The following is a 15,907-nucleotide window of genomic DNA, read 5'->3' on the forward strand; positions in this document are numbered from 1 at the left end:
GAGAGAAATCATAGGATGCGTGTCGTTCTCTGACATATTTTGCTAAGCTTAAGAAAGTCCGGTTCCATCCACGTTGATGCAAAGAGCGAGATTTCATTCTTTTTGGTCACCGAGTGATAGTCCATTGTATGCATATACCATATCTTCTTTATCCATTCATCTGTCAGTGGTCATTTGGGCTCTTTGCATAACTTAGCTATTGTTGAGAATGCTGCTATAAATATTGGAGTACACGTGCCACTTCGAGTCAGCGTTAGTGTATCTTTTGAATAAACACGTAGTAGTGCAATTGCTGGGTCCTAGTGTAGTTCTATTTTTTGTTTTTGTGACGAATCTCCATACTATTGTCCAGAATGGCTACACCGCTTTGCATTCGCACCAGCATTGCAAAAGGGTTCCCTTTCCCTGCATCCTTGCCAACATCTGTCATTTCAGGAGATGTTAATTTTAGCCATTCTGATAGGTGTGAGGGGATATCTCATTGTGGGTTTCATTTGTATTTCAGTGATGACCAGTGAGATTGAGCATCTTTTCATGTGTGACCGATCTGGATGCCATCTTTCTTAAAGTGTCTCTTCATGTCTTTTGCCCATTTCTTCACTGGATTATTTGGTTTCTGGGTGTTGAGTGTGATCAGTTTTTTATAGATTTTGGATACTAACCCTTTATCTGATATGTCACTTGCAAATATATTCTCCCATTTCATTCAGTTGCCTTTTAGTTTGGCTGATTTTGTCCCCTTCTGTGAAGAAGATTTTTATCTTCAGGACCCAATAGTTCATTGTGGTTTCTATTGCCCTTGCTTCTGGAGACATGACAAGCGAGAAGTTGCTGTGGCCAGGATCAAGGAGGTACATTGCCTGTTATCTCCTCCAGGATTTTGAATGTTCCTGAATTACATTTAGATAATTCATTCATTATGAGGTGTGTGTGTGTGTGTGTGTCGTTTAAGGACAGTGTCCAGGTTCAACATTCTCAATGTCCAGTATCCCGAGTATCATTTGCTGAAGAGACTCTGATTCCATTCGATATTCTTTCTGTGTTAACAAAGATTCCTCACCATATGTTTGAGGGTATATTTCTGGGTTCCATATTCTGTTCCATTGACGTCTGTCTCCGTTTCTGTGCCTGTACGTACTGTCTTGATGAATGCAGCTTTCTAATACACCATAAATCCAAAATAGTCATGTTTCCACCTTTGTTTTCTTTTTCAACATGACTTTACTTTTTGGTATCTTTTCTGGATCCTTACACATTTTAGGGTTGTTTGTTCTAGCTCTGTGGAGAAAGCTCGTGTTATTTTGATAGGGATTGCATTGAGTGTTTCGACTGCTTTGGTAGTATTGACATCGTAACAATGTTTGTTCTTCTAATACGTGAGCATGGAATGTTTTCCTTTTCTTTGGGTTTTTTTCAATTTTTCTCATAGACGATTTATAGTTTGTTGCTTACATCCCCATTGGGAGAGAGTCTGAGCTAGGGTTAGGGTTCGGTCCAGGACGTTGCCAGGGCCAAAGCAACTCCAGTCTCGTGATCTCCCTAGAGGAATGAAGTAAGGGACCAGGAGACAGTGGGCGTCAATTGTTTGATTAGGTTTCAAGATCGGGTTAGGATTCGGTTGAGGTTTCCGGTTAGGGGTAGGGTTTGGGTTAGGACCCAAGAGGCTCCAGGTACTGAACCCACAGCAGGGCAGTGGTCACCCGAATGGGCTAAGTTGAGGGCACAGGGGAGAGGGCTGGTAAGGTTCAGTCTTTGGCTTCCTGGCCACGCAAATCTATGGGCCACTGGTGGTAGGCCTCAGGAATTCTCTCAGACAACTGCAGCCGGGCCTGCAGAATGACATTGTGAGGTTCCCGGCACCATGCCGAGGGACACTGCGTCACTTCTGGAACCCCAGGCGCGTGGTGTTGCCAGACCTTGGGATTGGGTCCACAAGAGGAGAGAGACTTAGCTACGGTTAGTGTTTGGACCAGGGACGTAGCCAGGATCGAAGTAACTCCAGTCTCGAGATCTCCCTCGAGAGATGAAGTGAGGGCTCAGGTGAAGGTGAGGTTAAAATGAAGGGATAGGGTTCAAGTCCAGCTTAGGATTTGGATGAGGGTCCGGTTAAGGGTAGGATTGGGGTTACGTCCCAGGAGCCCCCAAGTGCTGAAGCCAGAACACACACGTGGTCTCCACGAAGGACTGAGTTCAGGGCACAAGGGAGAGTTCCGGGCAGGGTCAGACTCTGTTCTTCCAAGGCCACACAGCTCTATGAGCGCCTGGTCGGGGAAGACTCAGGAATCCTCTCTGGCAGCTGCAACAGGCATGGGAAACGATATGGTGAGCTTCCAGATACCATACCAAGTGACCATGCAACCCTTCATGTCCCAAGGCGTATGGTGTTGTCAGACGTAGGGATTGGGTCCCCACGGAGAGAGAGCCTTACCTAGGATTAGGGTTTGGTCCAGGGACGTCACCAGGGCCGAAGGCACACTGAGCCCGAAATCTCTCTCAAGGCCTGAAATGAGGGCCCATGCAATGGGGCGGCTCAAGTAGAAGGTTAGGATTTGAGGATGGCTGAGATGGTTAGGATTTGAGGATGGCTGAGATTTGAGGATGGCTGAGAGGGTTAGGATTTGAGGATAGCTGTAGAAACCTCCAGAGGGTAGGTTTAGGGTGAAGTTTAAATCCCAGGAGCTCCAGACGACGAACCCACAGAAATACAGTGGTCTCCCTGAAGGGCTAGGTTGAGGACACAAGGGAGGGTGCCCGTCAGGATCCGTCTTGGTCTGCCAAGGCAACACATCCCCTGATCGAGGAGGCCTCCAGAATCCACTCGGGCAGCTGGCGCCGGGACTGGGAAACGACATGGTGAGCTTCCAGGTTCCATGCCGAGTCAGCTTACACCGCATCTGGACCCCAGGCGCATGGTGATTTCAGACGGTAAAATTGGGTCCCGATGGGGTAGAGCCTTAGCTAGGGTTAGGGTTCGGTAAGGGACGTCACCAGGTCAGTGGCGACTCTAGTCTCGTGATCTCCCTCGAGGGCTGAAGTCAGGGCCCATGCCAGAAGGTGGTTCAATTGCATGGGTAGTGTTCGAGGCAGGCTTAGGTTTCGGTGGAGGGTCCAGGATTGGGGTAGGTTAGGGTTAGGGTTAGCTCCCAGGAGCTCCAGGCGCCGAACCCACAGCAGGGTCGTGGTTTCCTTGAAGGGCTGAGTTGAGATCACAAGGGACGGTGCCGGTCAGGATCCCTCTTTGGCTGCCAATGCCACACACGTCGATCGGCCCTGATGGAGGAGCCTCAGGAATCCTCTTGGGCAGCTACAGCTGGGCCTGAGAAATGACATGGTGAGTTTCCAGGTTCCATGCCGACTTAGCCTGACCATTTCGGGACGCCAGGCGCGTGGTGTTGTCAGACGTTGGAATTGGGTCCCCATGGGGAGAAAGCCTTAGCTAGGGTTAGAGTTCGGTCCAGGGACGTTGCCAAGGCCGTAGCGACTCCGGTCTCGTGATCTTCCTCGAGGGCTGAAGTGAGGGCCCATGCCAGAAGGCGGCTCAACTGCAGGGTTAGGGATCGAGACAGGCTTAAGTTTCAGTGGAGGGTCCCGGTTCGTGGTAGGGTTAGGGTTAGGGTTAGCTCCCAGGACCTCCAGGCGCCGAACCCACAGCAGGGTGGTGGTCTAGGCGAAGGGCTGAGTTGAGTGCACAAGTGACGGTGCCGGTCAGGATCCGTCTTTGGCTGCCAAGGCCACACACGTCGATCGGCCCCTGATGGAGGAGCCTCCGGAATCCTCTCGGGAGCTGCAGCCGAGCTTGGGAAAAGCCATGGTGATCTTCCAGGTTCCTTGCCGAGTCAGCCTGCAACGCTTCTGGTCCCAGGTGCGAGATGCTGTCAGACCTTTGAATTGGGTCCCCATGAGGAGAGAGGCTTAGCTAGGGTTAGGGTTCCGTAAAGGGACGTCGCCTGGGCCGAAGCGACTCCTGTCCTGTGATCTCCCTCGAGGGCTGAAGTGAGGTTCCATGCCAGAAGGCGGCTCTAATGCAGGATTAGGGATCGAGGTAGGCTTAGGTTTCGTAGGAGGGTCCCGGATCGGGGTAGGGTTAGGGTTAGGGTTGTGTACCTGGAGGCTCCAGGCACCAAACCCACATCAGGGCAGTGGTCTCCCCAAAGGGCTGAGTTGAGGGCACGAGGGACGGTGCCAGTCAGGATCCCTCTTTGGCTGCCAAGGCCACACACGTCGATAAGCCCCTGGTCGAGGAGGCCTCCGGAATCCTCTCGGGAGCTGCAGCCGGGTCTGGGAAACGACATGGTGAGCTTCCAGGTTCTAGCCGAGTCAGCCTGCACTGCTTCCGAACCCCAGGCGCGTGATGCTGTCAGACCTTGGAATTGGGTCCCCATGAGGAGAGAGCGTTAGCTAGGGTTAGGGTTCGGACCAGGGACGTCGCCAGGGTCGAAGAGAATCCTATCTCGTGATCTCCCTCGAGGGTTGAAGTGAGGGCCCATGCCAGAAGGCGGCTCAAATGCAGGATTAAGGATCCCGGCAGGCTTAGGTTTCGGTGGAGGGTCCTGGTTCGGGGTAGGGTTAGGGTTAGGGTTGGGTACCTGGATGTTCCAGGCGCCGAACCGACATCAGGGCAGTGGTCTCCCCGAAGGGCTGAGTTGAGGGCACAAGGGACGGTGCCGGTCAGGATCCCTCTTTGGCTGCCAAGGCCACACATGTCGATAAGCCCATGGTCGAGGAGGCCTCCGGAACCCTCTCAGAAGCTGCAGCCGGGCCTGGGAAACAACATGGTGATCTTCCAGGTTCCTTCCCGAATCAGTCTACAACGCTTCAGGACACCAGGCGCGTGATGCTGTCAGACCGTGGAATTGGGTCCCAATGAGGAGAGAGCCTTTGCTAGGGTTAGGGTTCGGTCCAGGGACGTCGCCAGGGCCGAAGCGACTCCGGTCTCCTGATCTCCCTCGAGGGCTGAAGTGAGGGCCCATGCCAGAGGCGGCTAAAATGCAGGATAAGGGAACGTGGCAGATTTGGTTTCAGTGGAGGGTAACGGTTCGGGGAAGGGTTAGGGTTAGGGTTAGGTCCCAAGAGGTTCCAGACGCCGAACTCACAGCAGGGCAGTGTTCTTCCCGAAGGGCTTAGTTGCGGGCACAAAGGACGGTGCCGGTCAGGATCCCTCTTTGGCTGCCAAGGCCACACACGTCGATAAGCCCCTGGTCGGGGAGGCCTCCGGAATCCTCTCGGGAGCTGCAGCCGGGCCTGGGAAACGACATGGTGAGATTCCAAGTTCCATGCCGAGTCAGCCTGCACCGCTTCTGGACTCCAGGCGCGTGATGCTGTCCTACCTTGGAATTGGGTCCTCATGAGGAGAGAGCCATAGCTAGGGTTAGGGTTTGGTCCAGGGATGTCGCCAGGGCCGAAGCGACTCCGGTCTCGTGATCTCCCTCGAGGGCTGAAGTGAGCGCCCATGCCAGGAGGCGGCTCAAATGCAGGATTAGGGATCGAGGCAGGCTTCGGTTTCGGTAGAGGGTCCTGGTTCGGGTAGGGTTAGGGATAGGGTTAGGTCCCATGAGGTTCCAGGCGCTGAACTCACAGCAGGGCAGTGGTCTCCCCGAAGGCCTGAGTTGAGGGCAGAAGGGACGGTGCCGCTCAGGGTCCCTTTTTGGCTGCCAACACCACACACGTCGATAAGCCCCTGGTCGAGGAGGCCTCCGGTATCCTCTCGGGAGCTGCAGCCGGCCTGGGAAACGACATGGTGAGCTTCCATGTTCCTTGCCGAGTCAGCCTGCACCGCTTCTGTTCCCTATGCGCGTGATGCTGTCCGTCCTTGGAATTGGGTCCCCATGAGGAGAGAGCCTTAGCTAGGGTTAGGGTTCGGTCCAGGGACGATGCCTGGGCCGAAGCGACTCCGCTCTCGTGATCTCCCTCGGGGGCTGAAGTGAGGGCCCATGCCAGGAGGCGGCTCAAATGCAGGATAAGGAAACGAGGCAGGCTTACGTTTTGGTGGAGGGTAACGGTTCGGGGTAGGGTTAGGGTTAGGGTTAGGTCCCAGGAGGTTCCAGGCGCTGAACTCGCAGCAGGGCAGTGGTCTCCCCGAAGGGCTGAGTTGAGGGCACAAGGGACGGTGCCGGTCAGGGTCCCTCTTTGGCTGCCAAGACCACACGCGTCGATAAGCCCCTGGTCGAGGAGGCCTCCGGAATCCTCTCGGGAGCTGCAGCCGGGCCTGGGAAACGACATGGTGAGCTTCCAGGTTCCTTGCCGAGTCAGCCTGCACCGCTTCTGTTCCCTATGCGCCTGATGCTGTCCGACCTTGGAATTGAGTCCACATGAGGAGAGAGCCTTAGCTAGGGTTAGGGTTCGGTCCAGGGACGACGCATGGGCCGAAGGGACTCCGGTCTCGTGATCTCCCTCGAGGGCTGAAGTGAGGGCCCATGCCAGAAGGCGGCTCAAATGCAGGATAAGGGAACGTGGCAGATTTGGTTTCAGTGGAGGGTAACGGTTCGGGGAAGGGTTAGGGTTAGGGTTAGGTCCCAAGAGGTTCCAGATGCCAAACTCACCGCAGGGCAGTGTTCTTCCCGAAGGGCTTAGTTGCGGGCACAAGGGACGGTGCCGGTCAGGATCCCTCTTTGGCTGCCAAGGCCACACACGTCGATAAGCCCCTGGTCGGGGAGGCCTCCGGAATCCACTCGGGAGCTGCAGCCGGGCCTGGGAAACGACATGGTGAGCTTCCAGGTTCCTTGGCAAGTCAGCCTGCACCGCTTCTGGACCCCAGGCTCGTGATGCTGTCCTACCTTGGAATTGGGTCCCCATGCGGAGAGAGACTTATCTAGGGTTAGGGTTCGGTCCAGGGACGTCGCCAGGGCCGAAGCGACTCCGGTCTCGTGATCTCCCTTGAGGCTTGAAGTGAGGGCCCATGCCAGAAGGCGGCTCAAATGCAGGAATAGGGATCGAGGCTGGCTTAGGTTTCGGTGGAGGGTCCTGGTTCGGGGTAGGTTTAGGGTTAGGGTTAGGTCCCAGGAGGTTCCAGGCGCTGAACTCACAGCAGGGCAGTGGTCTCCCCGAAGGGTTGAGTTGAAGCACAAGGGACCGTGCCGGTTAGGGTCCCTCTTTGGCTGTCAAGGCCACACACGTCGATAAGCCCCTGGTCGAGGAGGCCTCCGGAACCCTCTCTGGAGCTGCTGCCGGGCCTGGGAAACGACATGTGAGATTCCAAGTTCAATGCCGCGTCAGCATGCACCGCTACTGGACCCCAGGCGCATGATGCTGTCCGACCTTGGAATTCGGTCCCCATGAGGAGAGAGCCTTAGCTAGGGTTAGGGTTCGGTCCAGGGACGTCGCCAGGGCCAAAGCGACTCCGGTCTCGTGATCTCCCTCAAGGGCTGAAGTCAGGGCCCATGCCAGAAGGCGGCTCAAATGCAGGATTAGGTGTCGAGGCAGGCTTAGGTTTCGGGGGAGGGTCCGGGTTCGGGGTAGGGTTAGGGTTAGGGTTAGGTCCCAGGAGGTTCCAGGCGCTGAACTCACAGCAAGGCAGTGGTCTCCCCGAAGGGCTGAGTTGAGGGCACAAGGGACGGTGCCGGTCAGGGTCACTCTTTGGCTGCCAAGACCACACACGTCGATAAGCCCCTGGTCGAGGAGGCCTCCGGAATCCACTCGGGAGCTGCAGCCGGGCCTGGCAAACGACATGGTGAGCTTCCAGGTTCCTTGGCAAGTCAGCCTGCCCCGCTTCTGGACCCCAGGCTCGTGATGCTGTCCTACCTTGGAATTGGGTCCCCATGCGGAGAGAGCCTTATCTAGAGTTAGGGTTCGGACCAGGGACGTCGCCAGGGCCAAAGCGACTCCGGTCTGGTGATCTCCCTCGAGGCCTGAAATGAGGACCCATGCCACACGGCAGCTCAAATGCAGGAATAGGGATCGAGGCTGGCTTCGGTTTCGGTGGAGGGTCCTTTTTCGGGGTAGGGTTAGGGTTAGGGTTAGGTCCCAGGAGGTTCCAGGCGCCGAACCCACAGCCGGGTAGTGGTCTCCCCGAAGGGCTGAGTTGAGGGCACAAGGGACCGTGCCGGTCAGGGACCCTCTTTGGCTGTCAAGGCCACACACGTCGATAAGCCCCTGGTCGAGGAGGCCTCCGGAATCCTCTCGGGAGCTCCAGCCAGGCCTGGGAATCGACATGGTGAGATTCCAAGGTCCATGCCGAGTCAGCCTGCACCGCTTCTGGACCCCAGGCGCGTGATGCTGTCCGACCTTGGAATTGGGTCCTCATGAGGAGGGAGCCATAGCTAGGGTTAGGGTTTGGTCCAGGGATGTCGCCAGGGCCGAAGCAACTCCGGTCTCGTGATCTCCCTCGAGGGCTTAGATGAGGGCCCATGTCAGGAGGCGGATCAAATGCAGGATTAGGTGTCGAGGCAGGCTTAGGTTTCGGTGGAGGGTCCTGGTTCGGAGTAGGGTTAGGGTTAGGGTTAGGTCCCAGGAGGTTCCAGGCGCTGAACTCACAGCAGGGCAGTGGTCTCCCCGAAGGGCTGAGTGGAGGGCACAAGGGACGGTGCCGGTCAGGGTCCCTTTTTGGCTGCCAAGTCCACACACGGCGTTAAGCCCCTGGTAGAGGAGGCCTCCGGAATCCTCTCGGGAGCTGCAGCCGGGCCTGGGAAACGACATGGTGAGATTCCAAGTTCCTTGGCAAGTCAGCCTGCACCGCTTCTGTTCCCTATGCGCGTGATGCTCTTCGACTTTGGAATTTGGTCCCCATGAGGAGAGTGCCTTAGCTAGGGTTAGGGTTCGGTCCAGGGACGACGCCAGGGCCAAAGCGACTCCGGTCTCGTGATCTCCCTCGAGGGCTAAAGTGAGGGCCCATGCCAGGAGGCGGCTCAAATGCAGGATAAGGGAATGAGGCAGGCTTAGGTTTCAGTGGAGGGTAACGTTTCGGGGAAGGGTTAGGGTTAGGGTTAAGTCCCAAGAGGTTCCAGTCGCCGAACTCACAGCAGGGCAGTGTTCTTTCCGAAGGGCTTAGTTGCGGGCACAAAGGACGGTTCCGGTCAGGATACCTCTTTGGCTGCCAAGGCCACACACGTCCATAAGCCCCTGGTCGAGGAGGCCTCCGGAATCCTCTCGGGAGCTGCATCTGGGCCTGGGAAACGACATGGTGAGCTTCCAGGTACCTTGGCAAGTCAGCCTGCACCGCTTCTGGTCCCCAGGCTCGTGATGCTGTCCTACGTTGGAATTGGGTCCCCATGCGGAGAGAGCCTTAACTAGGGTTAGGGTTCGGTCCAGGGACGTCGCCAGGGCCGAAGCGACTCCGGTCTCGTGATCTCCCTCGAGGACTGAAGTGAGGGCCCATTCCAGAAGGCGTCTCAAATGCAGGAATAGGGATCGAGGCTGGCTTAGGTTTCGGTGGAGGGTCCTGGTTCGGGGTAGGGTTAGGGTTAGGGTTAGGTCCCAGGAAGTTCCAGGCGCCTTTCCCAAAGCAGGGCAGTGGTCTCCCCGAAGGGCTGAGTTGAGGGCACAAGGGATCGTGCCGGTCAGGGTCCCTCGTTGGCTGTCAAGGCCACACACGTCGATAAGACCCTGGTCGAGGAGGCCTCCGGAATCCTCTCGGGAGCTGCAGCCGGGTCTGGGAAACGTCATGGTGAGATTGCAAGGTCCATGCCGATTCAGCCTGCACCGCTTCTGGACCCTAGGTGCGTTATGCTGTCCGACCTTGGAATTGGGTCCCCATGAGGAGAGAGCCTTAGCTAGGGTTAGGGTTCAGTCCAGGGACGTCGCCAGGGCCGTAGCAACTCCGGTCTCGTGATCTCCCTCGAGGGCTGAAGTGAGGGCCCATGCCAGGAGGCGGTTCAAATGCAGGATTAGGTGTCGAGGCAGGCTTAGGTTCCGGTGGATGGTCCTGGATCGTGGTAGGGTTAGGGTTAGGGTTAGGTCCCTGGAGGTTCCAGGCGCTGAACTCATAGCAGGGCAGTGGTCTCCCCAAAGGGCTGAGTTGAGGGCACAAGGGACGGTGCCGGTCAGGGTCCCTCTTTGGCTGCCAAGACCACACACGTCGAAAAGCCCCTGGTCGAGGAGGCCTCCGGAATCCTCTCGGGAGCTGCAGCCAGGCCTGGGAAACGACATGGTGAGCTTCCAGGTTCCTTGCCCAGTCAGCCTGCTCCGCGTATGGACCCCAGGCGCGTGGTGTTGTCAAACGTTGCAATTGGGTCCCCATGGGGGAGAGCCATAGCTTGGCTTAGGGTTCGGTCCAGGGATGTCTCCAGGGAGGTGGCATAGGGGGATGGGTTCAATGGGTGATGGGCTATGGAGGGCACTAGTAGTGAGGATCACTGGGTGTTGTATGTAAGTGATGGATGACTACATTCCTTACCTGAAGCTAACATTACACTGCATGTTAACCAACTGGAATTTAAATAAACACTTGAAAAATGAGTACAAAAAAAACACATAAATACGTTTAAACTGCTCTAAATAAATACATGTTAAAAAGGAAAAAGGAAACTCATGTGAGGATGTCAATAGACACAGAACAAGCGTTCTGAGAAACTTTGGTATCCATTTGTGGTAAAAATCTCTTTAAAATTCTGTGTAGAAGGGTCAGATCTCAACATAACGAAGGCCATGTATGTGAAGCCCACAGCTAATGTCATACTCAGTAGTGAAATTGTGAAAGATTTTCCGCTAAGATCAGGCACAAGACAAGGATTCCCTAGATATGTGAAGGGGATTGGATGATGCAGGCTTCTGGTTATGCAATGAATGAATCACAGATAGAAGATATAGCATAGGGCACATAGAGAATGGTACTGGAGTAGGGATGCATGGTGACAGATGACAGCTACACCTGTGTTAGCGTAGCAGAATGTATACATTTGCCAATGACTATGTTTTTCATATGAAACTAATGTAACATAGTGTGTCAGCTATTCCCAAATAATATGTTGTTTTTTTTTAACTAGGTAAAGGACTGAAATAAAAAGTTTAATATAAAAGAACCTGTTAATATCTAATCAAGAAATGCAGTGAAGTTCCAAAGTATAAAGTCACCATATCAAATTCTGTATCATTCCTATACACTAACCCAATTATCTGAGAAGAAGTAAAGAAAACAATCCCATTTATAGCATCAAAAACAATAAAAATTATAGCAATACCGTTAGCCAAGGAAATGAAAATCTCTCTACAGAAAACTATAAAACCTGTGTGCAGGAATGGAAGAAATTCAATTTGGGTGAAAGAAAGGGGAGAACACACAAGTCAGTGAAAAGCCATCCCATGTCCAACTTTCGGAGGAATTAATACAGATACAATGTCCATATTACCCAAAGCCATCTAGAGATTCAGTGCAATCTCTATCAAGACTCCTATGCAATATTTATGCAATTAGAAAATCATAACCTAAAATTTATTTGGAACCACAAAAAGACCCCATGTAGCCAACGCAAGAAAGGATAAAACAGGAAGCATCCCCCTTCTTGATTTCAAGCGTCATTCTAACACAAAGAAATCAATGATGTCACTGGCATAAGCACACACACAAGACAATGGAACAGAAATTGAGAGCCCAAACTAAACCCATGCATTACAGTCACCTAGTATTCGACAAGGGAGTCAATAATACACAGTGGAGAAGAGTAGTCTTTTGAATAACTGGTGCTAGGAAAATTGGATATTCCCATGTATAAGAACAAAGTTGAGCACCGTATAATACACCACTCCCTAGAGAGTGAAAGGAAGAAATAGAGAGAGATGTGGTTAGAGAGAAACAGAGACAAAGAGGAAGTACAAGAAGGAAAGTAGAGACCTGGTCCGGGTATGTGGACACGGTTAGATGGGCCAGGGGAGAGGGGATGTAGGAAGTGGCTCTGAGTGCTGGGGCACAAAGGGCTTCTATCATGGGAATCAGGGTTCCATGGCCCCAAGACTCCAAAATCCCTGGGCCCAAGTTCTGCAGAGGCCATTGGAATTGAAAAGATGGGTAGCCCTCATTTCTTCTAGAATTGTGAGGTTCAGCCTCACGTTCTGTCATGGAGAGGGATGTCTTGAGGGAGAGTGTGCCGCTCTTTGGCAGGTAAACTCCATAGCCTGCCCTGTGGGGAGGTGTCCCAGGGCCATCTCCCTCACTGCCCCAGGCTCTGTTGGATTTCCCCCCTCCCCCGCCAGCCTGCCTTCCTCAAGTTCTGAACCCAGGCATCAGGCATTGCGTTGCCCCCAGGTCCTGCAGTCTGGACCTGGCAGAGGTGGACTAGTAATATTGGTAAAATATATATCTATATTTGACAATAAGGTACACATCCTCCCTCTGGGACTAGCGGTGTGCATCCAAATCATAGGTTGCTATCCTCCTCTCCACAACCAATCTGAGGAATCCAGAAGGTAGGTGGACCCTTTCAAACACCCTAGTCTTCTCTTACATGAAATTCAAAGACATTTTCTTGACCCAGCTTTCTTTTAGTTCTGAAGAGATGGCAATTACTAATTGAAGGCATAATAGTCCTATGGGCAATTGACCTATATGACGGATGGACATTATTTCATCCATCCGTATCCCTAAAGCACATTTCAGTGTAAATATTAGCCAAGGATACACACTGTAAATTCACAACTGATGTGTAGCTCCCTGTAAGTTGCATTCTGACGTTGTCACAAATGTATCATCAAAAATATTATTCGTGGGGCGCCTGGGTGGCGCAGTCGGTTAAGCGTCCGACTTCAGCCAGGTCACGATCTCACGGTCCGTGAGTTCGAGCCCCGCGTCAGGCTCTGGGCTGATGGCTCGGAGCCTGGAGCCTCTTTCCGACTCTGTGTCTCCCTCTCTCTCTGCCCCTCCCCCGTTCATGCTCTGTCTCTCTCTGTCCCAGAAATAAATAAAAATGTTGAAAAAAAATTAAAAAAAAAAAGATATTATTCGTGACTTTTCAGATAAGCTTTCAACACCAAGAAGGTGATGCTAGAGAATCTGGTATGAATGGAAATTCGCAGATTCTCAATGAGGAATGATTTTTCATTTTTAATATTTCTTTTTTTGAGAGAACCCGAGCTGGGGAGGGGGATAGAGTGGGAGACATGGAATATGAGGCAGGCTCGAGGCTCTGAGCTCTCAGGACAGAGCCTGATGCAGGGCTCAAACTCATGGACTGCCAAATCCTGACTTGACTCAAAGTCGGACGCTTCACCGACTAAGCCACCCAAGCGCCCCAGGAAGGATAGTTTAGTGGCAAAGAAGAAGAAATTAAAGATAGTGTAAAGGATGTCTCTTTTTAATTGAAATATTGTTCACACATTCGTTGTGTTAGTTTTAGGCATACATTGTAGTCATTCCATTTGTCTCTACATTATGTTGTACTCAACCACAAGTGTAGCTATCCTGTGAAAGCATGCAACAATATTGTTACAGGATTGACTCCATTCCATTGGCTGTCCCTTGTATCCCTAGGACTCATACACTCCATCGCTGGACGCCGGTATCTCTCTCTCTCAAAGGTGTCCATTCTTTATCTAACCTAAGTATTTTGGTGGTAAACAAAATTACTTCTTGTTCAGCATGTGTAAATCGGAGGTCTATTTTTCTGTGAATATTGCTTAAAACATTACCAATGATGTCGTTACTTTAATAAATTCGGTTTCATTCTTCACTCACAAGAAAGAGAAGGAAAAGATTTTGTGTCCCAGGCCCTGTCACTAAAACCTTCCCAACGAGGAGAACAGGCTTAGTTGCCCAGAGCACCTTCGGTCTCTCAGCTGAGCAACCAGGGCCTTCCACATTGAAGGAATTCCCATGGTGGCCAGCAGAGAGAGCTCAAGCACCACAGACCCCCGAGGGGCGGGTTCCTCTGCTTGGCAGTGATAGCCAGCAGAGGGCGCACCATCTGCTTTTCTGACTCAGGGCACCTCAGAGCAGGAAGCGCTTTCATTGCTCTCAGAGGACTCAGACCTCTGCTGGTGCCTGAGTACAGAGAGCAGAGCTGCATTTCCAGCAGGTTCTGCCACCCTCCCCAGGGGAGACCTTGGAAGCTTAGCAGCAACTTGGCATCTCCTGAGTCGCCAGAGAGAAGCTGCCTTGTTGTACTGACTGCTGAGGAGGGGGCGCCGGGTGGCTTCCCTGGTCAAGCTGGTCGCTGAGCTGCACAGGCCTTTGCATTTTCTGGGCTGTTCCCGTGTTTCATTCCACCCCTTCCCGGACAGTGTTTGCACAAGACGTATTTTACTAAAGGACTTGTGGATTCCGGGGTCCCACGACATCACCTCATAGATGCAGTCGATGGTGTGTTCCAGATCCAGGCTTGTTTCCGACAAGGAACCCTAACAGAAAATCAGAAGCACGGGAGCTGCATTCAATTAGGACGTGGATCCATGAAATGCTCGTCTCACGACCTTCTAGAAGAAGGAGCTGGGACCCATGTTCCGAGTCCTGCTGGACCCAGAGGCCAAGGTAAGGGCACAAACTGTCCCACATATCATACATGCTTTTTTAAAAATTTCATGGTTATTTTTCCAACCTAGTGAAGTGATTGAACACTACCGAAAACCCGGTAGGTAAGTCTCATTAACCTTATGTTATCTTTTAATTTAAATTCCACTGAGTGAAGACACAGTGTAATAGTAGTTTCAGGTGTCCAATATAGAGCAACACTTCCACACGTCACCCGGTGCTCATCCCAGGTGCACTTCTGAATCCCCATCAGCTGTTTCACCCATTCCCTCACCTCGCTGTGGAACTCCCCAGTTTGTTTCCTAGTTAAGAGTCCATTGGTCTCCTCTCCCCGCCCCTTTCTTTTGTTTTCTTGCCATGTGTTAGCGAAATCATTGGGTATTTGTCTTTCTCCGAGAGGCTTATTTCACCCAGCATAACATTCTCTCTCTCCATCCACCTTGTGGCAAATTGCAAGATTTCATGTTTTTACGGCTAAATCATATTACATTCCATAGACCACATCTCAATTTATTCATCCGTTGATGGGTGCTTGGATAGTTTCTGTCATTTGGCTATTGTAGAAAACGCTGCTGTAAACATCACGGTGCATGTATCCCTTTGAAGATTTTGTATTCTTTGTGGAAATACCTTGTAGTGAAGTTGCTGGATTGTAAGGTACTTCTATTTCTAGTTTTGTTTTGTTTTTGGACATCTCCATGTGGTTTTCCAGAGTGGCTGCAGCAGTTTGCATTCCTACCCACAGTGCAAGAGGGTTATTCTTTCCCCACATCCATGGCAACACCTGCTGTGTCATCCTTCATTGATTTTAGCCATTGTGACAGATGTGATGTGTTCTCTCATTGTACTTTCGAATTGTATCTCCCTGAAGATCAGTATTGTTGAGCATTTTTTCATGTGTCTCTTGGCCATGTATATGTCTTCCTTCGGGAAATGTCCACTCGTGTCTTCTGCCCATTTTTAATCAGATTTCTCATTTTTTGGGTGCTGTATAACTGTATATATTTTGGACACTAACCCTGTATCCGATGTCGTTTGCAAATATCATTCTGTTGATGTTTTCGTTTTGTTGATTATTTCCTTGGTGACGGAAGGTTTTAATTTTTATAAAGTCTCATTATTTTTGCTTGCGTTTCCCTTACCTCTAGAGATATATCTACAAAGACGTTTGTACAGGCAATGTCAAGTAAGATACTACCCGTGTTATCCTCTGGGATTTTTATGGTTTCAGGTTTCACATAGAGGTCTTTGTCCATGTTGGATTTATTTTTGTGTATGTTGTAAGACAGTGGTCCGTTGTTTTTGTTTTGTTTTGCAGATTGCTTTCCAGTTTTTCCAAAACCATATATTGAGGAGCCTTTTTTTTAATTTATGTATTTATTTTTGAGAGAGAGAGAGAGAGAGAGAGAGAGCGCGCATGCAGAAGAGGGGCAGAGAGATATGGAGAGAGAGAATCCCACGCATGCTCTGCACTGCCCTGAGATCATGACCTGAGCTGAACCCACCATCACACGCTTT

Source organism: Prionailurus viverrinus, unplaced genomic scaffold (assembly GCF_022837055.1).
Source record: "Prionailurus viverrinus isolate Anna unplaced genomic scaffold, UM_Priviv_1.0 scaffold_75, whole genome shotgun sequence".
Taxonomy (NCBI): Eukaryota; Metazoa; Chordata; class Mammalia; order Carnivora; family Felidae; genus Prionailurus; species Prionailurus viverrinus.